Genomic DNA, 23,417 nt, shown 5'->3' with positions numbered 1-23,417 from the left:
ATCACAGCAAAATTTTGACTTCAACACTGAAATAGCCAGCTATTAAGTTTCAAGAAGGAAACTACTTAGGCAATACATTTTTCAAGCATTACATTTCAATAGGATCGATCTAGTTACACATTGGTGTAGAGGGGCAAAAGAAACATAAACCTATTGCAATAATGCGCAAGACAAATGATGGCTTGAAACTGGATCAGGCCATAGCAGAATGGGTGGAGAATTCTTGTTGTATTTTAAAGGCAGAGATGACAGCATTTTCTACAATGCCAAAGGTGAGGTATGAGAGGAAAAAAAAGTCAAGGATGGCTAACCAAAGTCTGGCCTGACATGAAAACTGGAGTTTCATTAACTGAAATGGGAAACACTGCAGAAGAAACTGGTTTGAGGGAAGAACAGCAGGAGCCCAGTTTCGTACTTTTAAATTGATATACTTAACATTCAAGAGTTGTCAGGAAGCTAACTGGACAGATGACAGTATGTCATTCAAAAGAGAAGTCCGGGCTGGTGATATATGTGTGGGAATCATCAGTTTACAGATAGTATATAAAATCATAGAACTGATGAAATAACCCAGGAAGTGTGAATAGAAAAGCGGAAGAGCTGAACCACAGAGCACTCCAGCTGAGTGGCAGAAGGAATAGCCAGAAAAAGAATAAAAACCTGGAAGTTAAGTAAAAAAATGTTTTAAGGAAGAAAGTGGCTCAACTGGTTAAATCACACCAACAGGTCAAATGTGATTGATAAGGACTGAAAAAGAACCACTGGATTTAGTAACATCCCTCTGGGTTACATATTTTTTAAAACCATAAATAATACAATTATTTATTTTTTCTCCCAACGGAAACTCACTTTTAAATATGTTTACTTCCCTAAAGAATGCTGTCACATCCAAAGAGTCCATAAAATTATACTACAAAGCTACATCTACCTAAACAATTACCTTGGATACGTCATGCTATTTAAACTGTTGTGAGTTGAACAACAAAATATTTAACAATGACATTTAGCTTAAAACTTGCTAAAAATAGAAATCCAGAGCAGTTTATTTTTTCTTTTTTGGCACTTAAACCAAATTAAAGATTTGTTTTCCTAGAATACTTCACCTGTCAAGTAAAGCACAGTCTGTCTAGTATGACTAAGAGTTGAAATCTGCAGGCTTAACTGCCTGGGTTGAATCCATGCCTCACCATCTATTAGGTGTCTAACTTTGGGCAAATTATTTAAATTCTGAGCTTCAACAGTTTCATCTCCAAAACGTGAAAGACATGAATATTTACATAAGGTTATGGTGATGATTAAGTTAACACAAGAACTTTAAACAGTGGTGGACACACGGTAAAGTGTCCAGATTATTACTTCCAAAAGGAAGAAATTCAAGTTTTTCTACTTCATTTTTCCTTTCAAACAGGAAAGCTATTATGTCAAGTCTGACCCAACAGGGGTGATACAGTAATAACTAGTAACTTCCTAAAGCCTAACTAACCTGTCCTCTTCAAACTCATTACATTTGCTCATTAATATATGCAAAGAAATCTCATTCGGAAAAACCAGGGCAAGTGCCCTTAGGCCTAGGATTACTACTTTCTTCAAGAGATGAATAGATAGTGGCCTACTATAACAGGTCTTCTAACTTATTTAGTCCTAATTGCACTTAGTCCTCATTACTAACATTCCCCACACAACAGCCTGAAGGAAATTCCAAGAAAGTAATCAGATCTCTCCAATCTCCAAAGTCCTTCAACAGATTCCTATTGTGCCCAAGACAATCTAGATCTTAAACATGGACCTTTTAAGGACCTGTACACTATGCTTGATACTTGCCTACTTTTCCAATTTCATCTGTTACTCTATGCATTCTTGGTGACTATTCTCCAGTAGTATTTCTTGCTCTAGAGGCCAAGATTTCCCCCCCCAATATCTGTGCTTTCAGGTAAGATCATCTACTTCCAGACCTCAATTTCAACATCAGTTCCTTTAAGGTCTCTTTGCTAGCAGCACCCTCCCACCTCCATATTCTAAATTTGGTTCCCTTAAATACCATCTCACTCTGTTCTTTTCCTTCAAGGATCTAAACTGTGAAAGTGCTATTCACTTTATTTCTCCCCTCAATGTCTATAATATTCAAGAGGACAGGAGACAGTTATGTTTTGCTCATCTGTATGTGCCCAAGTCTAATAGTGATTTTCAGAATGAGCACTCAAATGTTTAACGAACAAACATCTCCAACTTGAAACCTGGGAGTCATGCCAAATCCCTCACTCTTCCTATCACAGCCACCACCACATCCTCCTAAATTTACCCCCTTCTAATCCAATACCATTGCTTTTGGCCAGGCCAGGTTATTATTCTCCCTTCTATTTTAGTATCTTCCTTATTTATCACCTACTCCAATCTTATTCGCCTCTATGCCATTTCCACACTGCTATCAGATGACATTTCTAAAAATGAAAATCTGATGTCACTCCCCAGTTTAGAATCTTTCAATAGTTCACCACTGGTTTCTGGATAAAATACAAACTTCTTAGCACGGCATTAAAATTTTTATAATCTGGCCTTAACTCTCTAACAGGATTCAGTTCAGCTCCCTTTCTCTTAAAAGCACTTCCTGACCTCTTAAAAGAGTCAGTTAGGTACCCACCTTTGCATGGCTCTAGTCTCTGTACCCACCTGTATCACATGGTGACATTATCTCATCCATCTGTCTCCCTCACAAGGTTTTGAGTCCCTGAAGAACTATTATACCTTTTTGCATCCCCAAAATCAGAAGAACATGACCCATAAAATAATGGATTTACAAAATTAAGAAATAAATTAAACTGAACCTATAGTGAACAACAGCCACACAATGACAGTAACAGAAACAGAGAGGTAGAAACAGCTTTCATACAAAAGAGGGTATCAGTAAAACTTGGACCTATAAAAGAAAATTTTCCATTCCTCTTCCAGATAACCTCAGGACATTTTACTTAACTTTCTCCCATTCTGTTTTCCTTTGAGGTTGCCTTCAGTGTTCACTTTAGATTTTACTCTTTCAGAATGAGTAAGGGAAGGGGTCAAGAATGTGATTTGCCCTAGTACCCAAAGAACTAAATATACCTTTAAAAATCACTCTACTTCTCCTCCCTGCCCCATTCCAGCTCAAAATCTATTAAAGCAACTCTAAAGTGAGTTATCAAAATATTCCACTGTTGTCAGTAAAATACTACAGGCTGCTAATATTCTCAACTCTTTGGCTATTCACATCCTTATTAATCTCTGCATTTTTCTTGTGAATAGACCAGATTCATTATTACCCTTGGGAACACAGTGGATTCCCCAATACCTAGCTGGGCCACAAGTCATCACTGAAAAAGAGGTCACTCCTAGATCTTTCCTGATTTGGACACAGAGATTATACAGATTTTCCTGCTTTCTGAGGTAAAAAGTCTACTTATCTTTTTCTTTTTAAAAAAACCTTCCAGTGAGATAGCATTTCAGTACCACAGCATGCTTCTTGTGGTTTGATTCACATTAAATTTTAATGATAAAAAACAGTCTAAACAGAATACAATCCAAAATTGTTGTCACAGACCCAAGGAAGAGAACTCTAAATGACAGAAAATTTTTGATTTGCAATAATCTAAGAAAAAGTACCACCTAATATGTCTGTCTTGTTGCTAATCATTAAAACAAGTCGTCTTCATTCTAAAGTATATGCGAACTTCAGCTGCTCTTTCCATTTATGAAAAACTCTCAGCAAGCCCCAGTTTGACACTCATAATTCCATTAGTTTACAAAACCCTGAAGTGGTCTCCCTTAGGAAACATCTCTTGAGATACGCACAAAAGCCTTAACCCAAACATTTCCAGGTAGAAGCTATCACCTACACCACATCAACTAAACTTAAACCAGTGTATTTCCTAGTCTTTCCAATGAAACCAAGTGGACCTCACACCTCTTACCATCACCCAGGAAGGGTGTGCATCTGTTCCGAAGGCCCCCCTGGCTCCAGGTCATCCTGGCTGCTGCTGCTCCAGGCTGGGCATCCATGTTGCTGCAGCTTGTGGTTTGTGAGGGGTAGTGTACAGGAAAAGCAGGATGGGATTTCAAGGGAAACAGGAGGGAGATGGCTTTCTGGGAAAATGCCATCACCAACTTAGGTGTTAAGTAGTACCACACACATTTTATTGCAGCACAGTTTAAAAATTTAACAAATGAAAGATTAAAAATAAAAAAAACAAAAATAAAAAAATTAAAAATACAGACGACGTCCAGAGATGCTCTAAAACAGTTAAGTTAAAGATCAGGAAAAATAAGGTCACAGACTTAACAGCCAGTAAAATTCTTTCGAGCGTGGGGAAGGGGATGAGGGCGGGGGGGAGGGGAGGGGTTGGGAGAGAAAAGGTTTATGTGATCAATCCACTTAAAAATGCTAATGCCTTCACTTTCTCTCCCAAGATGCAAAACTCCAAAGTCAATCAGGAGGCCGGAGAAATTCTTATGAACATTCAGAAAAACTCGATTTTAATCCGGTTAAAAATCATCAGTGTCATTATCATCATCATCATCACCATCATTAAGTATAATAATAAATAATAATAGTAACTAGTAACAACAATAAAAAGGAAATCAGCGGAAAGTCAGGAAAAATGTAAAAAAAAAATTGGAATAACTTACTGTAGCTGAAGATCAAAAAAATCTCACTGTAAAAAAACAAAAATAAAAATAGCCCAGATTAGAAAAACGGGAGGTGCAAAAATGTCAAGTCAGTAAAGTTCATTTCTTTTCTCTTTCCAAAAGCAGTTTCCACAAAAACCGCAAGGGTAAAGTTCTCAGTAGCAGACAAGCAAAGCCCTTTCCACATCATCAATCAAACTTAAAAATACACGAGGAAGTAGAGAGGTCAGTTTATGAGAGGCTAAAAGGCTCCTCCTCCTCCTACCCAACTGCTGCAGAAAAAATAGAAATAGAAATTTAAAAATTACATCTTAAATCCAAGTCCCGTTTTTGGAAACAATTAAAAAAAAAACACCTGTAAATTTGCCGTAGTGCACACCAAGTTGCATCATTATGTTTAAAATGTCTTTATAAAATCAGTTTTGGAATGGGAATGTGTGTGTTCTGGAAGGGTGGGGAAGGGAGGTTAAAAATCAAAGCTGAGCTCCAGTGAGTAGGGATGGGGTTCGCCTTGCTGCCCTGTGAAAGGAGAAGGGACAGATTGAGTCAGAGTTCCTCAGAAATGTTGTGCCCTAAACCCCCAAGACAGAAACATCTGTCCATTGCATCTAACACATTTTGGTAAAGCATACATCCCACTGGGATGGGGAGAGCTTCTATAGAATCATCGCCTCTACCAGTGACTGTCTTCACAATTCTTCAATGTCAGCAGGTGCCTAAAGTTAACTAAATATGCACCTGTATTCCCTTAAGGGTCTCAAAAAAAGGTTCACATTCGAACATTCAATTTGATAATCAGCAGTTTGGGCAAAGAAAATATAGAAAAACCATGTCAGCAGAGATGAAGAAGTGAGCAAATGTCTAACATCAAGATTATGAAGCAGATTCGTGGGTTTTAAGTCCATGTAGCTTTTACTATGATACAAACTGAAGGGGAATGGTCTACCCTGAAAATACATACTAGAGATGACATCTAGTTTCAAAACCAATGAGTGGTCAAACCAAAAGACCTGACAGAACTTTCCCCCCTATCAGGGGGAAAGATGATTTAAATAAGGAGCACATTAACCCCCTCAATAACAGAATGAAAAAAAATCAAATGAAGGAAAAAAGATTATTATGGCTAGTGAATATTTAATGTCATAAAACAGGTGAAAAGTAAATTATGGTCCTTAAAGAATTTATTTCTGTGGTCCCACTGTTTATAAACTAGAACATACAGCTAATTCCAAGATAGGAATTCTAAGAATCTGATACATAATACCACCTTGACAGACTGGGTGTTTCATCAGCTACAACAAGATTTGCAATTAGATTGCAGGTCTTTGAGCAAGTAAGAATGATCATACTTGCATTTCAATATCCAGTCATGAGAGTTTATTCTTCTTTTCAAATGTCAGTAAACTAAAAAATTTTAAGCTGTGCTTTTAAAAAGTGTTGCCTGAGTCAATTACATGTGAATGATGACAGCAACAGGTACTATAACTCTAAAATTATAACTGTAGATTTTTTAGTAGTAGCAGACCAGTTTAGGCGTGACATGTAAGTTACTTTTATGCTTAGGCTGATGTGTTAAATTGTACAAAATGTTAAACTAAATGTACATAGAAAATGTACATTATTTGAATGTTATCTCCTCTGAGTAACTGTTAGGGATGTTCAGTTATGGTGAAACATTCAATTTTCGTCTTTGGAGTCACAGCCTGAACCTGGTACTGAAAAATTTCAGGATGTTATGTAACTGTGGCTCATCTACAAACAAATCCTTTGCACCAGCGTTACAAGACATAAGCTTAAAAAGCAGCAACTAATGTGAAAACATTTACATCTTTCAAAATCAAGAAGCTGTCTCCCAAGCTGTTAAGTTGATGAGCTACCACTCATAAAAATGACCAACTAACTTTAGCACCTAACTGTAATCTTTGCAATGAACAGTATATCTAGTTTATACTTTGTCAAATCTCTGGGAGATCTGGATCCTTCTTCTAAAGGGGTATTCTCAAAGTAAGGGCTGCCAACCAACATCACGTGGCACTTATTCGAAATGCAAATTAGCAGGGCCTACCCCAGACTTACTTAATTAGAAAGTGGTGGTGGAGAGCCCAGCAATCTGTTTTAACCAGCCCTCTGGCTGATTCTAATGTCTGCTCATGTTTAAGAACTACTGTGTAGAGTTTAATAAGGAATCTCTATCCTCTAGTTAAGATCGATATAAAATAAAATCAAGAACATTATATCATAGTAAATGCTATACTATACTATAAAACCCTATAGTAATCCTCTTCCCCTTTATAAACCCCAGATTTCCAATATCTAAGAGAACACATGCAGTTGTCACACCAAAGTCAATTCTCTAGTAAATCTATTATGTACAAAACCTTAAACTTCCCTAATCCCAATGAGAATGAATGAGTACATATTAAGTATGAGCACATAATGCTCCTCAAAGATAACAACTAATAAAACTACTTGAAGACAGATACTGTTAAGGCAGTTACCAGTAATTACTAATATACAAAAACTACTGTCAATAATAAAACTGTTTCTGTACACTTTTAAGCCTTCTGGCAACAAATGACTTGAGTTACAGAAAGTAGAAATTAAAACAGGTAAGATGTACAAGCCCCCTTATAAGTATAAAACTGCATTCCAGAACGTTTAACTGATTTGCCTGTCAGGTAATAACCAACAGGGCGGGAAAAATCCAGTTCTCTTTAACTCCTAGGCCAAGGTTCTTTCAACCGTCACACTCCCCACTTAACATCTCACACATCCACCAGTTAATATAATCAATCTTTAAGATTAGAATTACTAGCTACTCTGGAGTTTATTCCTTCCTTGTTTCTAACAGCAATTCCATCCAAAACAAGGTCCAACGCTATGTGAAACCCTCTAGAGACCTAATCACAAATAATAAGGTGTGTTTACAAAGGAACAGCAAACACCACCAGGCACTCCCGAGGCATGAGCATGGGAAACACAAAAAGGTCAGAAGACCTGTAACTTAGTCAACCTTCTTAAATCCTTCCTCTCTCCAACCAACATGTAAATGTTACTAATGCCTATCTATTTGAAATCAAATCTAGAATTGTTTCAGATATTAATTTTGTGGCCAAATCATTCCAGATGAATATTAAATCAAAGGAAGTGTTACCTTGGTACATGCTGATCCTAAGGAATCCATATTTCTAACATCTCAAGGCAAGAAAAGTGCCCTTCAGTTAATTTCAATTCCCATCAATAGCTGTTCTTAAATACTAATTTCTTACATTTCTCATTATTTGCCAACAATTATATTTATTAGGTGTATGGTTTCCTAAATTCCCAGTCACTGCCCTTATCTCACTTCTAACAGTTCTGCACTTAACTTTAGTTTTAAGTCCATGTAATAATATGCTTAAGTTTTTTTTTTTTTTTTAAAGGCAATGCTTTTGATCCCTATTACAATACCTACATGGTGAGGGGTCAACAAATGCATAGCTATGTAGAATAAGAGTACTTTTAGTTTCTATCAAACAGGCTTCCTACGGCGTGAATTTACCCCACAGTATTGGTTTAAACTGTACTTAATAATACTACTTTTTGTGACAGTAACACATTATGAAAAATAAAATCAACTAAATCTTAGACAAGGATTAAAAAAAGCGATTTCTTGGATAAGTGAATGCGATACTACTTAGAAACCTATGTAATTTCTACAAACTTGGCAAAAAACTTTAGTAAGTTTCAGGACCTAGCAAGTAATAAGCACTGTAATACTTACTTTAAAAAAGCATATAGTTATACATTTTTGCCTAAGTTGGGATGGTCTGGAAAATTAATGCCAGAATAACCTGAAAGTCAAACTTTATCATCTTAGGACGTTACATTAATAATAAACTCAATTCTCGTAATTTAACATTTTCCCAAGATAGTTTGGGAATTTCCAGTTACCACTAGTGTTGTTGTAATTAGGTTCTTGTAAAGATTCAAATATAGTAATTTTAATACCTACTATTCCAATAGGTAAAGCCACTTGACTTAAGCTGGTGGCCAAATTCCTTACTAGTTCTGCTACTGATTTAATATGACCCTGGCAATCAACACTCACGCCTCGGTTCCTTTCTGAGAAAGATAGTAATACCTACCTCAACAAGTTCCACTAACTTATATATTTCAAGTGATTTGTAACCTGCAGATAAAAAGCCACCTTTAATTATTACTGTTAATATGTAAATGAGATTACAATTTTAAAAAAATTGAAAACTATTTCGAGGTCCATCATTTCTTCAGAAAGGAGTAAAATAAAATAAAATAATCAGTAAAATATTAAATCTATTGTTATAATAAACCCTGAGGTACCCTCCAGAATTGAGAAGCTTGCGGTACAATAAATATCTGCTCGATAACCCTTCCCCACCCCCCGCCCAATATTTAAATTTAACAGGAGGCATCCGCACTACATTAACTTGAACTACATTAATGAGCATCTCGATCGTCCCTTTCGTCATCTCTCTTAGAAGTCTTCATGGCCATAGAAAATGAAAGGACAGCATCCGTTAACGCAGGAGAGCGAAAAAGAAAAGGGACATTTTCCCTGCCGATTGTGGCCTGGAGGACACTAGGTTAAAAATCTACGCAAGGGCTGAGGCCTGTAAAACCCTCTCGCGCGTAAGATCTAATCCCCCAAAGCAAATAAAATAAATGGGGGCCTACGTACTCTACCGAGGAAAGGGTTCCCTCGTCTTCTCTCCCACACCCCCTCGCGTCCCCCGAGGAACCCTGCGCCTCCCCAGCTTTCGCCCCCTCCACTTACCAGGAGGGGGAAGGGAGAAGAGATTCGATTCTGAATCTCCTACTCCCAGGTTCTACGAGGAGAAGCCGACTGCTGCTCGACGTCCGCAACGCGGCCGCAACAGCTCAACCTTCGCCTCTTCACAAAATGGCCCCCGCGTCTCCTCTGCCGCCGAGGCGAAGGCCTAACCCCCGCCCCACGCCTGGGAATCCTCCTATTGGCTGCGACTTTTCTCGCTCCCGCTTCTAATTAGACAGTTTTACAGCTCCTCACAATTCTATCCAATCACAATTAGTAGAGGGTTAGACTAATCTAGCGAATTTCCACATGCGTGAGAGAAACTAGTTTGTAACTGGTCATTTTTCCTGTCATTTATCGCCTGGGAAATGCTTATTGGCCACTGTACCTGACGAAGCTCTGGGTGGAAACCTGCCTTTGTACCGCGCACCGCTTCACATCCGGGTATCCGGAAGGTCTGATTGGCGGCCGCGGGATCCTATCTGTGCTCCTCAGAGCGCCTAGTAGAAGGCCCGCCCGGATCTCGGAATTCCCGCGGCGGAGGGGGGGAAGGGTGGGGAAGGATTGCTGGGTTTTGTTTGCTAGCGGCTGGAAGGATCCGCCCTAGCCCCGGGCATAGGTAAAAGGAAAAGCTCCAAGTTAGTTCTCTGTCCTGCGGTGTGGATAAAGCAAACACTTTTCTTAGAGTGGGGAGGGAGCTCTAAAGACCAGAAAACTAACCAGCCCTGCAGTTTTTCCAACCCTAGAGCTCCTTCCTGGACAACACTTCTCAGCCTGTCAAGCCCTTCTTCAGACAACCCATATCTCGGCCAAAACAACTGACTTCCTTACCTCTCCACCACAAAAGGTAAAGAAAGTCCAAAATGCTGGCCTGCCATATACTACAGCACCCATCCTCTGGCCCCAAATCATCTCACTTGCTAATACCCTACATGTCAACCAAATTGGCTTATCCGGCTAGCTCTGCCCTGCCCGTCCCCAAAATCTGGTCCCTTAATTCCCCTCACCCTGAAATGGCCCGTCCCCCACCTACTGGCATCGTCTGCACTGCAGTCCCTCTGGTTGTATTATAGCAGCCATGCACGCAATGGAATAGGACCAGCTGTGCTAGGAATGAAAGATATTTCTCTGTGTAGTTAGGGAACGCAAGATGCAGAACACTATCTAGAGAATGTGATACCATCTGTATACATTTTAGGAATATATGCATGTGAAGACAGTTGTATGCATTAGTTTTGAATTAATTCTGAATTTCAGAGAGGTTCACAAGGAAACTTACCTGTCAAAGGAGAAAATTAAGACCATTTAGTAACGAGTTTAATGTCCTTTACTCAAAGGAAAACAATCCATGGTTGGAAGAGTACAGTGACTCACAAGCCATGGAGCACTCCCCCAGGGAGTTTGAGCAAGAGTGAGTTTTATGCAGCATTAGAAGCGGCAAGGCAATCAGGGCGGGATTGGCTGGGGTTGTGAATATGACCTTATTTAGAAAGATTAAGGAACAAGGAAATAAGTATAGAGCCCAGAAATATGGCGTTTGAGGATTGGCTGACTGGATGTACTGCGTTTCTGGTCAAGCTGAGCCTTTACAGGAACATGAAGTTTCGGTTTGCTGATGTGACACCCCCAGCAGGAGCGACTCCATCTTGGGCCTAGAAATTTATTTTGACATACCTTTGGAGAGCGAACCTTTTGCCTTTTTCGTTGGTATGCCTTTCTGTACTGTTTGAGTTATTTGCCATATGCATATATTGCTTTAAGCAGATTTAAAAAGCAAAACCAAAAAGCATGTAAGAAAAAATATACTAAAATGTTAATAGTGGTTCTCTCTTGGTGAGAGAACTACGTGTGCTTTTTTTTTTTTTTTCACTTCCTGTGCTTTTCTATATTTTCCAAATTGTCAACTTTGAACAAGTAATCAGAGGGAAAACATCTCCAAGTGCTTAAAGCCTCAGCTCAATTGCCACATTGCAATTTATTTAAAACGACCTCATAGCACTGTGGTTAATTTTACACTTGTCTCTTCTCCCCTCCTGGATAGTACGTCTTTTTTTTTTTTTTTTTAATATTTATTTATTTATTTGGCTTCATCAGGCCTTCCTTGTGGCATGAAGGCTCTTCATTGTGCCGTGTGGGCTCTCTAGTTGTGGCACGCGGGCTCAGTAGCCCTGCGACATGTGGGATCTTAGTTCCCTGACCAGGGATCGAACCCATGTCCCCTGCGTTGAAAGGCTGATTCTTAACCGCTGGACCACCAGGGAAGTCGCAGTATGTCTTTCGATTGCAGAGTTTAATTCTTATTTCTCTCTGTACATGTACATTCTTATTTTCTCTCCTACTACATGTCCTAGGACCTTAAACAGAGTGTGTGAAATTCATGTTAAAGTAATTAATCATTAGCTTTTATTTATCAGAGGAAATTGTTCTTTTCCCAGGACAAACAGGTAGACTATCCTTTCTTTATTAAATATTTTATATAGCACTTATTCAGAGGGACCCAGATGCTGTGAGGCTTGATTGACATGTAATTCATGTAATTCCTGACTTAAGTAAACAAAAATAAACACTAGAATGTTTTATTACTCCCTGTTCTCATAGAATAAAAATGTCTATAAAATGTCAATGAAAAGTACTTAAATTCATTTTACCAGAAATCAGTTTTACTGCATGATCTTTATCATGACCTGCTTATTAACCAACACTGTATTTGGTGCACGGGAAGTACTTAAGAGACAGCATTTATGTTTTCAAGGAGCTCACCCCTATGCTAGATGGGGTGGAAGTGGAGGATACAACAGTTAACATCCAGTGCCTCCATCAGGTAGCTTGAATTTACTAAGGATGAGAAGACAAGTGCAAAAATAGCATAATACAAGGCAGAATGCAAAGCACCATGTTGACGATAAACATTCAGGACTTTCTGGTTTTAAGGCTCTGTAAACTTAGGTGGGTGAAATGGAGAGGAGGAAGTTCCCTTTATCTCTTCTGCTTACTCTAAACACCCTGAAACTTCTAAAGCTGAATGCTTTTATTAGGTGGCTGTGTATGTAGAAAGAAAGCCATGAGCCAGACTCCAGTAATGGAGGGGAAGTAGGGGAAGAGATAAGGAAACAAAAACAGTAACTCCTTACCTTGGGCTAAAGAGAAAAAACAAAACTGTACTTTTGTCTTTAATTCAAGAAGTAATTCTCTTTGAACAAGGCTTTATGTGGCTTAGAGGTATTACCAGAATAAGGTATCCCCTGCAACTTTCCCTCCTCCCAGTTCTAAGCCACCTGTCAAGAGGAAGGAGACGAAAGGAAAAGCAGCAACAGCTATGAAATGCCTAGTTTGCTTTTTACCTAACTTATTAGCTGAATATTTTCCTCAATATTTATCATCCTACACACCCTCAGCATACCTAATTATCTACCTATTCCATTCAACAAGTCAAATGGACTTTACTAGTACAATCATCATTGCTTCTCTTCCTCTACATCCTTTATCATCCAAGGATATCATAAGCATCTTCCACTGGAGAGTGAGGGGTGGTCTCTGATGGATCCAGACAAAGCACTTAATTAAAACTTCACAGAGCTTTCTAATACCCAACACTACTTTATCCTTCTTTACACTAATTTGGAGACCTTTCTGACTGTTGGCAACCTATCTGCTATAGGCAACCATATTCTACCTGAAAAATGACATGATAAATATATTATACACCACTTTCAAGAGCCTTACTCTTTGACTGCATCCTGTTTCTCCCACACTGAGTCTGTCCCCCAAGCTGATCCTGCAAACTGCTGTCATGGTAATCATTTGAAAGCGTTCAGTTTTATTGTGTGACTCCCACACTAAAATCCTATAATAGCACTCTATTCCAGTCCTCCATTTTCACTGTTTCATTCACAGCTCTTCCCTGACTGGCCCCTCATTACCTGTCAGTGTTATTCCTTCCACAAGACCCTATGCCTAGGCAGCCCCTGCTGTCCTCCAACAGGCATAGTTGCTGCAAAAAAGGTTTTATACACTGATAATAAAATTATTGGTCACTTTGGAGATACACCTTCTCAAGGCTTCTAGTGTTTTGTTTTTTTCTCTTTTTATTTTAAAGCTTTCCAAATGGAAATATCCTATTTGCTTTTTTTTCTTTTTTTTAAAAAATTATTTATTTATTTATTTTGGCTGCACTGGGTCTTAGTTGTGGCACGTGGGATCTTCATTGCAGCGTGTGGGATCTTTTAGTTGCAGCATGCAGACTCCTTAGTTGCAGAATGTGGACTTTCTTAGTTACAGCACACATGTGGGATCTAGTTCCCCAACCAGGGATCGAACCCGGGCTCTCTGCATTGGGAGCTCGGAGTCTTACCCACTGGACCACCAGGGAAGTCCCGCATTTGCTTTTTTCTGATAATTTGTGGTTATTGTAAAAAACAAATACAGAAAGAGTGAAAGCTTCTATGTGATCTGTCCTCCAAAAATATGCAATCTTAACTATTTGGTGTAGATTTTTACAGATTTTAAAAAATGTATACATGGACTTAATTTTACCAGAATATTATCATCTTTAATCTGTAATCAGGGACTTCTTTCATCTCTTTTTCTTAATAACCAAAACCCTGAGCTTAAAAAATTTTTTAAAATGGGCTTCCCTGGTGGCGCAGTGGTTAAGAATCCGCCTGCCAATGAAGGGCACACAGGTTCAAGCCCTGGTCCGGGAAGATCCCACATGCCGCGGAGCAACTAAGCCCGTGAGCCACAACTACTGAGCCTGCGCTCTAGAGCCCGCCCGCCACAACTACCAAAGCCCGCACGCCTAGAGCCCGTGCTCTGCAACAAGAGAAGCCACCGCAATGCGAAGCCCGCGCACCACAACTAACAGTAGCCCCCACTCACCACAACTAGAGAAAGCCCACGCGCAGCAACGAACACCCAAGGCAGCCAAAAATAAATAAATAAAATAAATAAATTTATTTTAAAAAATAATAATAAAAATAAAAAATAAGCAAAAAATCTTTATCTACGAAGTTTGGAAAAATTAGAAAGATTAAAGCAATTCAGAATCGTGACATCTAGTGGTTTTGAGGTTGGGTAGTATTTGATTTTAAGTATTATTGGCCATCATTATGTTAATAATAATAAAAATAATGGATAACTTTTATATAACTATATGCAAAGCACTTTTCATGTGACATTTTATTATCCCCATTTTAAAGATGAGGAAACTAAATCACAGAGAAGTTAAGTCATTTGCCTAGGGTGGCACAGCTAGTTTTTGATGGAGCTAAGATTCTGACTCTAGGAGTCTGATTCTAGAATGTGTGCATATAACCATTACATAGTTATTAATAATGTAAGATTTGCCAAGGTGAAAAAATTTTACTCATTTTTTGAACAAATATTTATAAAGTACATGCTCTTTAATAAGCATTGTGCCAAGTACTATGCCAGGTCACAAGAACATAGAAGTAAACAAAATAGAGATCGTCCCTGATCTTCAGAACAGAGTCAAGTATTAAATGAGTAATTAGTCAATTGATTATAATAAATTGTATCAAGTGCTACTAAATATAAGTACAGGGTACTATGGAATCTGTATAATATAGGCCCCAGCCCCTTCAAGGAAATGTTGCGAAAATAAATGACTGAAGAAGACTTTCTATTTCTTTCTTATTTCCTCAGTTTCTTTTTTCCCCTTCCTACTAAATGTTTTTCTCCATTTTTTTTCCTTTGTCTTCTTTGCGTGTCTTCTAATTTTCATCCCAGCAATGACCTAAATCTGGTTTCTTGCAGGTTAAGCCTTCTTTAACATTCTTGCCATCTGTTCTCTGGCTCTGAAGCACAAGATTTTATCCTCTGGTAATTTTTCATTAAGCTAATCTTTGTACAGCTTACGAAGTGCTTTTCAGTTGACAAGTCTTACATTTCATAATCAGTGCTTATTTTATTATACTATGATGGTAGAAATTGACCTTTTGTGCAAACATCTAAATGTTATAAAAATACTATGTGAACTAGCCCAAATCCTTACAAATATGAAATTTTATTTCACATAGTAATTATCTTTCATATGACCGACCATTATAAAATTTACTCAGGGAGTTTTTAAACATAATTTTGGAGAACTTTCTTAATGTCTAAGGAATATTACAATAGAGTGATTCTTTTTTTTTCTGTAGTTTATTTTATTGAAGTATAGTTGATTTATAATGTGTTAATTTCTGCTGTACAGCAAAGTGATTCAGTTATACATACATATATATTCTTTTTCACATTCTTTTCCATTACGGTTTATGACAGGATATTGAATATAGTTCCGTGTGCTATGCACTAGGACCTTATTGTTTATACATTTTATATATACAGTTTGCATCTGCTAATCCCAAACTCCTAGTCCATCCCTCCCTCTCCCCCTCCCCCTTGGCAACCACAAGTCTGTTCTCTATGTCCGTGAGTCTGTTTCCGTTCTGTAGGTAAGTTCATTTGTGTCATATTTTAGATTCCACATGTAAGTGATATCATATGGTATTTGTGTTTCTCTTTCTGACTTACTTCACTTAGTATGATAATCTCTAGGTCCATCAATGTTGCGGCAGATGGCGTTATTTCATTCTTTTTTATGGCTGAGTAATATTCCATTGTATATATGTACCACATCTTCTTTATCCATTCATCTGTTGGTGGACATTTAGGTTGCTTCCATGTCTTGGCTATTGTAAATAGTGCTGCTATGAACATAGGGGTGCATGTTTCTTTTTGAATTATAGTTTTGTCTGGATATATGCCCAGGAGTGGGATTGCTGGATCATATGGCAACTCTTACAATAGAATGATTCTTATCTTTTATTACTACCTATTCCACAACTTCACCCTCAGAATACTGCCTTTTTGTCATCTCAATTTATATTCAGATACCTAAAACCTAGAACATACTGCCTTGCTCACTTTCTCATTGTTCAAAGAACCCTGACTACCATTCCCTTCTGGGGAGTGGTAAAAACAGAATAGTAGGAGTCAAAAAATGGTAAATCTGGGGAATATGAAGAAATGCTGAATTAGGGATAATGTATCACAAAGAAAGGTGGCATGCATTTGAAATGGCAGATTTGAGCAATGGAGAAGAGATCATTAAAGTCCCTTCCCTTTTATGTGAGTCCTGAAAAGTAAACAAAAGCCTTATTAAGCTTGTGTGAGTATGGTTTCTAATAACTAAATCAAGTATCATTTTTCAATTTTAAATTTAAAGTAAATAAAATTGGGGAATGAAAATGTACTAAAAGTGATTTATGGTGATAGTTGCATTAGTCAGTGAAGTTACTTTAAAAATTCATTGTGTTTTACACCTGAAATGGGCGTGTGTAAAATATACCTCAGCAAAGTTGTTTTTTTAAAGCTACAAGGAAAAGAAAATGAAATAACACTAAAAACTCAATCCCTTAGTCACACTAACTACATTTGAAATACGTAATAACCACATGTGTCTAGCGGCTACCATTTTGGACAGTATAGGTCTAGTATATAAAACTTTTCCATGATGTTAAAAAATACTTTCTTAAATCTGTTTTAAGATTTCTTAAGTGTGAGTGTAAAATACTTACACTTACAACAGACATATAACCAAAATAGAAAACATGAAAAAATCGAGTATCCTTAACACATCAGTGACTCTTAAAAGAAATGTACAATGATAATAAATATTTTAAAAGTTCAAGGCAGCTAGCAAGCAAAGAAATGCATATTAAAAGGACAGTGGGGGCTTCCCTGGTGGCGCAGTGGTTGAGAATCTGCCTGCCAATGCAGGGGACACGGGTTCGAGCCCTGGTCTGGAAGGATCCCACATGCTGTGGAGGAACTAAGCCCGTGAGCCACAACTACTGAGCCTGCGCGTCTGGAGACTGTGCTCCGCAACAAGAGAGGCCGCGACAGTGAGAGGCCCGCGCACCGCGATGAAGAGTGGCCCCCGCTTGCCGCAACTGGAGAAAGCACTCGCACAGAAACGAAGACCCAACACAGCCATAAATAAACAAAAATAAATAAATTAAAAAAAAAAAAAAGGACAGTGAATTAGTATTTTTAATCTATGAAATAGGTATTAAAAAAAAAAGATGCTCCTAATGTTAAGATGAGAAGACATGGATACTGCTGGCAAAAGTGTAAACTAGTACAACTTTTCTGAAAGTTGGTTGGACAATTTGGAAATAAGTATCAAAGACCTTAAAAATAGGCGTTCTCTTTGAGTCAGCAATTCTACTTTTAGTAATTCATCTTAGAAAAATAAATGTGGATGGTAGCAAGGATTTATCTGTGAGGGGTTTTAACGCAATATGGTTATAATAGCAAAAAATAAAAAACAGTCATTTTAAATGCCCATCAATAGGGCATTGATTAAATTGATTATGATACATTTATAGAATAGACCATTAAGCAGCCATTTAAAATTATATAATAGAATATTTAATAATATTTTAAAATGTTCATTGTGAATTATATATTGGTTAATGAAAAATAAAAACTTTAAAAATAAATGACCTGGAGTAGTCAAACCCATAGGAACAGCAAAGTAGAATGGTGGTTGCCAAGGGCTGGGCGGAGGGGGAAATGGGGAGTTGTTTAATGAGCATAGAGTTTCAGTTTTGTAAGACAAAAAGGTTCTGGAGATTGATGGTACAGCAATGTGAATATACTGTTAAAAACAAGACAATAGGCCCAAAATGGAGTTGCTTATCCTAAGCCCCATGTCACCAAACCAAGACTTGACTTAATTACAGTTTCGGCTCTCCCAAAAATGGAATCTTAAACCAGCCAGTCAGAATTGCCTAATCCACACTCATTAGGTAATCTGCCTGATAGACCCCCGCCATCCCCTAAAGGATGCAATAACCAACCACTGTTTTGTCTAGTACAACTTCCTTGCTCCCACTCCCTTCTGCCTATAAAAGTCTTTCTTTTTGTACAGCTCCTCAGAGCTCCTTTCTGTCTGCTAGATAGAATTCTGCCTGATTCATGAATTGTTGAATTAAAACCAATAAGATGTATAAAATTTACTCAAGTTGAATTTTGTTTTTTAACAATACTTAACACTATTGAAATATACACTTAAAAATGGTTAAGATAGTAAATTTTATATTTTACTAAATTTTAAAATTTTTTAAAGTACATTTAAAAAAGAAAATAAATGATTCTATTTTTTATTTTAAGTATTATGTATGCCTTTATGCATACATAAATCAAAATGATAATCGTAGTTATCTCTGGGTGTTAGGATTACTAATACATTTAATTTTCTTTTTATTTTTCTGTTCATGTCTACCATGAATGTGTGTTACTTTTGTAATCAAAAGAATGTTATTATATCTCCGATTCCTTTTTTTTTCAATTTATTTATTTTATTTATTTAGTTTTGGCTGCATTGAGTCTTCGTTGCTCCACACGGGCTTTCTCTAGTTGCAGCAAGCCGGGGCTACTCTTCGTTGTGGTGCGTGGACTTCTCATCACGGTGGCTTCTCTTGTTGCGGAGCACGAGCTCTAGGCGCGTGGGCTTCAGTAGTTGTGGCACGCGGGCTCAGTAGTTGAGGCTCGCAGGCTCTAGAGCGCAGGCTCAGTAGTTGTGGCACAAGGGCTTAGTTGCTCCGCGGCATGTGGGATGTTCCCGGACCAGGGATCGAACCCATGTCCCCTGCATTGGCAGGCGGATTCTTAACCACTGCGCCACCAGGGAAGTCCTCCAACTCCTTGATGACTGAAATTCCTTCAACGTGGAACAAAGCCTATAGTCTACATTTAGAAGTACATTAAGCCTAGTGAAAAAATATCAAATGGTATAAATTCACTCTAAAGTGTAATGAGGCTGTCAGGGGAAAAAACAGGAGGTAACTGGTTGCCTGAAAGGGGTAGGAGGAAATGTTTAAAAAATCAGAGATTCAGAAAAAAGACAGCAAAATTACCAACACAAACTTGGCCTACTTCAAAATTTTGCCCAGCACTAATTCTGGTTAGATCATACGGAAAAGGAGAGAAGACCCAAGATCCTTGAGAAATTGCTTGGCCAAGAAGCAATCTTGGGTGCAGAAAAGGCTAGTTTTTATAATTCTGTCATTTAGACCTGGGGAAGTATTTTGTTGGATTTTCCTGGTTTCACTGGGAGATTTATGTGTTCTGGATAATTTGTATACATCCTAATTGTCTCTCTCATTTTTTTGTATTTTATTTATAGGACATAGGGAAGTCACACGGGGCCCATTAAACATGTGCTCACCCTCCTGGAAATCCCTTTTCAATGTATACACTGAGTGTGCATAACAAAGAGAATTTCATGTAACGATTGAGACTATATTTCACTTAATATATAGTATGAATGCAGTGACCAGCATGCAGAATTTTTAAGAACATCTAATTTTCAAATGTCAAGTTCTGTTGTTGCATAATTACATCCCAATATTTGGTTTGGAAACTATGGTCACAGTGAAGTGGATTATATACATTCTTTTACTTGAGAGGGTCCTGGCACACATGGATTGAGCAGGCTCACTGATCCCACCAATGGAGCAGAGTTTGTTCCCTTCAGAGAGATCCTCAGGGCTCCAGAAAATCTCCCACTGTTGTTGCCCTTCAGGAAGAGATTTAAAGATCATTCTCCAACACCAGTAAATTTCTGTTAAATCAAATAAATACGTTTTCAGCTTTAGTTTTAGTTGAGAAGTTGGTATGTTAAAGAATGTTTTAGCTCCAACCACAACACACATAGAGGAAAAAGCACAGCCTTCAAGCTCTGATGTGCAAAGAGTTAACATCTTAAGAGCTAAACAGAACTGTATTAACTCCTCTCTTAACAAGCCAGGAGGACAAGAGGATTCTATAGGACTGAAGGACACCAAAACAGAGAAAAGAATTAGAGAGAACTCTCTGGAGGAAGCAAGAACTGTAAGTTTATATCTAATACATATTTATAGTCTTTCATTTCTTTCCTTAGGGTGTTTTTGAGAAGAGTGAAATAAGTTTATTCATTTTGTATTATGCCTGTCTCCCAGGCATCCAGACACAGTTTCACTAGGTCATCTTAAATCCTGTCACCTTCTTAACTTCATACCACATCCAACTAGTCGGCAAGTATTTTGATTCTCCTTCCTCAGTGTCTTCGTGATCTATCCCACTCTTCCATCCCCCTGCCACCATCCTTCCTAATTCAAGGCCACTTGCCTGAACCACAGCAATGTCCTAATGTTCCTCTCTGCTGGTCTCTCTAGCTCACTTATGCCAGATGAATCTTCCTAAAGCCCTTCCACAGCTCTAACTCTATTGCTCTTGTGCTTAAAATGTGTAATTCTCACCCATTGGCAGAATGAATACAATTCCTCTAATTTATATGCAAGATCTTCCAAAATATGCTTCCTTTCACTTAAATTCCCACAACTCTTCTTTCTCAAAGTTGTCATTGCCTACCTGCTACTGTCGAAGACCACCCTGCTCTTTGACCATCCCTGACTCTATTGAAACTCTCCTCTCTCTGTATAGAACACTCTGTGTCTCCACCTGCCAAAATCCCTCCCAGACTCCCACAACCCTCCCTCCATAAAGCTTTATCTGATCCTTCAAGTAAATGTGAATTTCAATCTTCCTTTACACTTTCATTTTGCTTTGTTCTTCTCGGATTGACTTTTTATATTTTACCTTACAGTTAAGAATGTGCTTTTCTCATTTCTCCTCTCCTCATTAATAGTTCACTTATTTTTCTTTCTTTTTTTATGGGAAACTATGTTTTTTATTGTTATGATTGACATACAGCAGTGTATAAGTTTAAAGTATACAGCCTAATGATTTGACTTACATATATTGTGAAATGATGACCACGATAAATTTAGTAAACATCTATCATCTCATATAGATACAAAATTAAAAATATAAATACATTTTTCCATGTGATGAGAACTCTTAAAATTTACCCTCTTAGCAACTTTCATATCTAACATACAGCAGTGTTAATTATATTTCTTACATAGGATATTACAACCCTGGAAATTATCTTATAACTGGAAGTTTGTACCTTTCAACTGTCTTCATCCAATTCCCATTCCACCCCACCCCCACCTCTGGTAACCACAGATCTGAGGGCTTTATTTTTCTTCTCCTTGTAGCAGCTGCACAAAATGGATACTCAGTAATATTTGTCAAATTAAGTTCAGTCCAAATTCCAGGAGTTCCTGTCATCTTTTCTGAGCATTCATACAACCGACACTAAAATTACAGAGACTACACTTTTCTCCATAGCTTCTCTTTATCTCTGTTCCAAGTTTCTTCCTCAATGCTTACATCTCCTTTGCTTCTATCCGCTTACATAAGATCGGCTCCTCCTGAGTTCCCTCACTCATTTTAAAACTATTTTCTTTAAGAGTCTATTCACAAATTGTCCCTTCCTTCCCCCAGATTTGAAGGAGCCCAATTGCAGCCCCCCTTTCAGGGACTTGACTGTTTATTGGGCCTGTTAAAGTTAGTAATGGGAAGACCTGAATTCCCAATCCATATTAAATTTAAAATAGTTAAAACCCTACTTCTATATTTTGACTCATAGGCCCACTTAACCCATGAATTTTTAGAGGATGGGAGTATTTTTGCAGCATTTCCTATGCTCCACTGAAATGCTACTGACATTCCTTTGAGCAGATTTTTTCACCTGATTTTTACATTTTTCTTCTTTTTTCTCTCTCCTGCTCAAATCAGTGACACCATTATGGCTCTCACTTCACTGTGTTCTTGGACGTGAGGGAGAATTAATGCAAAACTTTGTAAAATTATTAAAAACAACTCTAAAAAGGAAAACAATTTCTGCCACAATCCAATATCATAATAATACATCAGTTGATAAATTATTATGTATCTGCAGATACCAGGCACTCTGTTAGGTACAAAGATATCCTCAAAAGAGCTGATAGACTAGTGAAGAGACACATGATATATAAACACTACAGAGAACTGACTTATACTAACCAACATACAAGAAAATTACATATATAATATAAATCATTAACTTATACTCATAAATACAATAGAATTATCAATTGGCCAGAGACTAGTTCAGTGAAAACAACAAAAAACGGCTAGCATTTAGCTAATATGGAGCCTGTACTAAGTGCCAAGCATTATGCAAATTTTTTATAGGCATTATCTCAATTGACCCTCATCATAACCATATGAGGTGAGTATTTCATCCCTATTTTATAGGTAAGGAAAATAAGCAGAGTGGTTAAGTAACTTGTCCATGGTCACACAGCAAAAGAAAGATGTGAATACGTGTCTTTCTTATTCCTAGGCTCTTGACCACAGTCACTATTTACAGTTCATTCTCTCCACCTTTAATCAGAGGTGAGTATAAAATCAGAGTAAGGGGAGTTGGCTGTATGATTTTAATTTTTGATGTCATCATACTGGCTTTATTCAGCAATCACTACTAAAGAGTAATTCTTTGCCCTCACTCACCTACCATTGCCCCAGTGCACTGCAACTCAATACCACTGCAACGGATTTCTTTTTGTCTTTCATTTCATTGGGTGCAAAACAAGTGATAAATTCTTCTTCCTTACATCTACTCTCCACTCCTTTTTTCCTGAGAGATTAAATCTTGTCAATTCATTGGATTTGGATGTCCCTTCATCACACCTTCACTGACAGTCTCCCCTGAGTTTTCTTTTCTGGCATTCTGATAGCCTCCATTTCATTCTTAGAGCTTCTCTGACCATTTTTAGTGGTGCTTTCCAGTGGCTCCACAGTGTTGTACAGCTTCGGTGGTGTATTTTGGAAGGGTCATAAACCAGAACAATCTTTTCTGGGTCCAGGTATTAAAGAACCACAGCATCTCTTCCTCCACTACAGCTTCATTTTTGCAAATGGCTTCAGGTCCAGAGGACGAGGTCTGTGATGCAGTCACCCCTCCTTTCCCTTCGTCTTAACTTCTCTACGATAGGAGGCTGAGAAAATGGGGTAATATAGCAGACCT

The 23,417-nt window shown here is 37.9% G+C and overlaps 2 protein-coding genes across 17 annotated transcripts in view; one reads left to right on the top strand and one right to left on the bottom strand.

Annotated features, from left to right (window-relative positions):
* Positions 1-9,606, bottom strand: part of HNRNPC (heterogeneous nuclear ribonucleoprotein C) — a 45,444-nt gene extending 35,838 nt beyond the window's left edge. For 2 of the 16 annotated variants that reach the window (XM_082452494.1, XM_082452492.1), the window contains exons 1-3: positions 9,452-9,589; positions 5,012-5,175; positions 4,657-4,682 (exon numbers count right to left, since the gene is read on the bottom strand). The gene's annotated coding sequence lies outside the window, so the exon portion shown is untranslated. Of the gene's footprint in view, positions 1-3,934; positions 5,176-8,783; positions 8,828-9,451 lie in introns of those variants that run through there. The other 14 variants (XM_082452486.1, XM_082452500.1, XM_082452497.1 and 11 more) reach the window with 12 other exon arrangements.
* The window catches only part of RPGRIP1 (RPGR interacting protein 1), a 227,036-nt gene that overhangs the window by 112,086 nt on the left and 91,533 nt on the right, over positions 1-23,417 (top strand). Inside the window, exons 3-4 of the mRNA XM_082452363.1 lie at positions 19,055-20,350; positions 22,734-22,786. The gene's annotated coding sequence lies outside the window, so the exon portion shown is untranslated. The remainder of the gene's footprint in view (positions 1-19,054; positions 20,351-22,733; positions 22,787-23,417) is intronic.

Source organism: Balaenoptera physalus (genome assembly GCF_965194825.1).
Source record: "Balaenoptera physalus genome assembly, chromosome: 2".
NCBI lineage: Eukaryota > Metazoa > Chordata > Mammalia > Artiodactyla > Balaenopteridae > Balaenoptera > Balaenoptera physalus.
The sequence above is the reverse complement of the archived record's forward strand: the minus strand, read 5'-3'. Positions and strand labels throughout refer to the sequence as shown.